The sequence below is a fragment of the Aythya ferina genome (assembly GCF_964211825.1).
Source record: "Aythya ferina genome assembly, contig: HAP1_SCAFFOLD_96, whole genome shotgun sequence".
Taxonomy (NCBI): domain Eukaryota; kingdom Metazoa; phylum Chordata; class Aves; order Anseriformes; family Anatidae; genus Aythya; species Aythya ferina.
Window position 1 is genome coordinate 345,669 of NW_028181422.1, and position 4,655 is coordinate 350,323.

Genomic DNA, 4,655 nt, shown 5'->3' on the forward strand with positions numbered 1-4,655 from the left:
AGACCCCCAGCGAGACTTTGCAGCCGCTGGGGGCCAGGGCCAAGGCGCTGGGGCCAGCGTGCCAGCTGGCCTGTGTGCAGCCGCAGCCCACCTCCAGCAGCCCCAGCAGCATGCCCAGCGCCCCGCCGACAGTGCCAGGCTCCAGCGCTGTGCCCGCTGCCCCCCGGCCCCCAGCTGGCGGCAAGGAAAGGGAGGTGCCAGCACCACCAGGCAGCACAGCATGAACAGGGGACGCTGCCATAGAGCCGGCGCCCAGAGCGCTGGGCCTGCCAGCCGCGTGAAGCACGTGCTCCAGCTTCAGCCACGCTCCTCAGCCCTTGCCCCTCTCGCTTGCCCTCTCCCCTCTCTCGTGCTGGAGCTAGGGGATGGGCTTGCCACTCACAGGGATGGCAACAGCGCCAATGGCAAATGCGCGCGCGCCTCACCCAGGAAGGTGGCAATGGCAAGCTGGGGAGATGCTGGCAGCAGCTGGGCTGGGAAAGCTTGGCCATGGCAACTGCTGCTTGGGACACCAAAGGGCTGAGAGACAAGACTTGCTTCTTCTTTCGGGGCATTGCTCTTCTTTCCTGCCTTCTGGATTAAATTCCTCTCCTTAGGTGGTCACTCAGCAAGGCCTCTGCCTGCAGAGCACTTCTTCTTGCACTGGCATGCCAAGGGGATAAGAACTGGGAGGTTTTGGGGACAGCAAATGATCAGTGGGATGGGAAGTGATGATGGGGATAGCAATTCATTGGAATGGGACAAATGGGTTTTATTTGTATTAAATTTAAATTTTTAAATTTTCATTTAATTTATTGGTTTTCTTATTTATTTAATTAAATCCACTTTATTGACTGTGTTGTACAGTATGGCATTGTTTTATTATTATAAAATTATAAGTATTTAATAGTATTAAATATTTTTATATATTAATATCTTATAAACTGTAAGTATCATTATTTATTATTTTGTTGGTTTTTATTCCTTTTCTACCCTATTAAACTCTCTTCATCACAACGCACTGGTTTGGACTTTATTTTTCCTTCCGAGTCATTCTGGATTCACTCCGGATGGGGGGACACTAGCGAACGCCTGTGTGCTTCAGATCCAAGGTCACCTTTGCCCTCATTCAAGATACATATTTGCATCTGTTGTTGTGAAACAAAATTAACAACAGGAACAATAAAGTTACCTACTTGCTAGCAGCAGCTCTACATTTGCTGGGGTCTGCTCTGTGCATTTTGAAGACCATTCCATGCTCTTCAGCCCCTCCAGGAGGAAATGTATGGTTCTAGGAAAATGCGTCTTGACCTGATGCAAAGCTGTGACGCAGCCTGCAGCTGCTGCAAGCCCTGGCATTTTACCTTTAGCCCCTCCAACAACTCTGATGTTCCCTGCATCGACTTCAACCACTGCGGCAGGACCTGAGGCCCCTCAAAGCCTTGTCACACACCCTGCGGCCCCTCGAGCCCCTGGCATGTTCCCTGCAGCCCCTCCAGCCCCTGGCATGTTCCCTGCAGCACCTCCAAGCCTGGCACAGGCCCTACAGCTGGCTCCGGGGACGACCCCGCTGCTGTCTCAGGCACCAATACACACAAGGGGAAGGAATGCATGCAGAAGTCATCTCGTTTCGGAAGGGCAGAAAGTCCTCCCAAGGAGGGGAAGGAGCAAGAGGAAGGCGAGGCAGCCTACCCCAAGGTAGGGCCATCCCAGGGCACAGGAGGCTGTTGGAAAGGAGATTAGATAGAAAAGCAGCAGGAAGCAGGTGATCCCCATCCCTGGGTGAGCTGCGAGCCATGGGACAAGATTGCAGCTGTCCTCCAGGCGAGCACATTGTCAGCTGGCTGCTGCGCTGCTGGGATAGCAGCTGCGGGAGCCTGGCAGCAGAGGGCAGGGAAGCCAAGCAGCTGGGATCCTTCTCTGGGAAAGGGGGCACTGAGAAAGCGCTTGCAAACAGGGCACAAGCCCTCAGCCTCTGGAGGCGTGAAGGAAAGGGATCCCTTCTGGGAAGATGCTGTGGGCTTGCTGAGGCTCGAAGAACAGACGGTGCTGGCTGCTACCAGCGTGCTGCAGCAGCGGCAAGACAGAGCCGTGGTGGTTTTCCTCAGCTGGGCAGCTGAGCTCCAGCACAAGCGCTCTCTCCCTGCCCCTCCTCCAACGCCAAGGGGAGAAAAGAGGCTGGCAAGGGCTCAAGGGCTGCCAGAAGGACAGGGAGATCACTCCACAAGGAGCGTCACGGGCAAAGCAGGCTCAGCACAGCCTGTTCCAGTCCAGCCCGGGGCCTGCTCCTGCGGGGGCTCTCCACAGGCCGCGGCCTCCTCCAGGCCACAGCCACCTGCTCCACCGGGGGCTCCTCCAGCCACAGGGGGGCTGCAGCGTGGAGATCTGCTCCACGGGGGACCCATGGGCTGCAGGGGGACAGCCTGCTCCACCAGGGGCCTCTCCCTGCACAGGCCGCAGGGGAACTGCTGCTGGGAGCCTGGAGCACCTCCTGCCTCCTGCTGCACGGACCTTGGGGGCTGCACAGAGCTTTCTCACTCCTCCCTGAGCCAGACGCTGCTGGGCAGCAGCTTTTGTTCCCTTTCTTAGATGGGCTCTCCCCCAGGCGCAAACATCATCCTTTTGCTCTGCGTTCTGGGCAGCAGCGGGTGGGTCCCTCCTGGAAGGAGCCTCCTGGCAGCGGCCCTGAGCTCCCATGGGGCAGCTGCTGCATTCTCCTCACAGAGGACACCCCTGCAGCCCCCCGCTCCCACAGCCTGGCCACGCAAACCCAAGCCAAGACACCGAGCGAGCCTCCCTGATTGCCAGCCAGCAGCTGGCTCAGCCTGGGACCCCAGGCCAGTGCCCACAAGACTCTCCTGGGCCTTGAAAAGCAAGCCTTGTGGGGACGGAGCACCCACAAAGAACGGACTCACACAACAGGTCTCCTTGCCAACACCGCCTCACAGACACCTGGGCCTTGAGCGGGTAGCTCACCTTGAGCGAGCTCATTTCGTTCCCAGTAGCTGAAATGTGCCCTTTCGGGGGCATTTGGGGGCTACAGCGTGCTGCTGAGAGGGATGTTGGAGCTCCTGCAGGGCAGTGCTTCCACTAAGGCAAGGCCTTTTCTGCATCTTCTACTGCCCTGCAAGCGAGGATGCTTGGGGCACACAAGAAGCTGGCAGGGGACACAGCTGCAGGGATTGCAGGGATTCCTAAAGTCATAGCCAAATACAAGAAAGACAGGAGGACGTGATGCTTCCGAGAGAAAGGAGCTCGCTTTGGGGTCCAAATCCATCCATTTTTCAAATTAAAATATTTTCATATATTTTATTTGGGGCCTCCTCCTCCACCATCACTTCCTCCAACACATCCTCCTCCTCCTCATTTTCTAGGATTTTTCTCTTTTTTATTTTTTGGCCTCCTCCTCCTCCTCCTCCACCGCCTCCTCCTCCACCGCCTCCTCCTCCACCGCCTCCTCCTCCACCGCCTCCTCCTCCACCGCCTCCTCCTCCACCGCCTCCTCCTCCACCGCCTCCTCCTCCACCGCCTCCTTCTCCTCCTCCACCTCCTCCTCCACCTCCTCCTCCTCCTCCTCCACCTCCTCCACCTCGTCGTCCTCGTCCTCCTCCTCCTCCTCCTCCTCCACCACCACCACCTCCTCCACTACCTCCTCCTCCACTACCTCCTCCTCCTCCTCCTCTCCATTTATAGGGAGGAGCAGCCACACCCCCGGTTGATGACAAGCTATTTGCATCATAGCTAACAATCGCTACCCAGGCAACCAGGCCACAAGCAATGCATCACAGAGCGTCATCAAGTTGCTAGGAGCCGCCAGCTGCTACCTTACAGGGCTACGGTGCCATGGTCCTGTGGGATTACAAACAGAACTAGAATTAGGAGTGGTGGTCAACGCTCAGCACCAGAGAGGGTGTTTTGTTTTGGAGTCCTCCGCCTCCTCCTCCTCAACCACCTCCTCCTCCACCTTCTACTCCTTCTCTTTTGTTTTTTGTTGGCCTCCTCCTCCACCACCTCCTAGTCCTCCTCCACCTCCTCCTTTTTGTTTTTCTTTTTTGCTGCCACTTCCTTCTCTCACATTCTACTATTTCTCCTCCACCTTCTTCTCTCCTCTTCCACCTCCATCGTGTCCCTCTGCCTAGCCCTTGCTCACCTCCTCTTTTGTCACCGCTTCCTACTCATCCGTCTCCTTTTCCAGAAATGCCGCCACCTCCTCAATCTTCTCCGCCACCACCTCCTCCTCCGCCACCTCCTCCACTGCCCCCTTCCCCTCTTACCCCCCCCCCCCTTTTCCACCTATGCCTCTTCCTCATCCTCCTCCTTTTCTGTTTCCATCTTCTCCCATCTCCCCTCTCCAGCACTCTGGCTCCCACTGCCCCCCTTTGGCCCTTTTATAGGGAGGAGCAGCCACACCCCTGATTGATGACAAGCCATTTGCATAAGAGCTAACAATCGCTACCCAGGCAACAAGCAGTGCATCACAGAGCGTCATCAAGATGATAGGAGCCGCCAGCTGCTACCTTACAGGGCCACGGTGCCATGGTCCTGTGGGGTGACAAATGGAACTAGAATTAGGAGCGGTGGGCAGCGCTCACAACCAGAGCCTCCCAGAGAAGCCGCCTTGGCACACCTGGTTCGTGGCAACTTTTCCTGACATCTCTGGGCTCACCATCATTGCT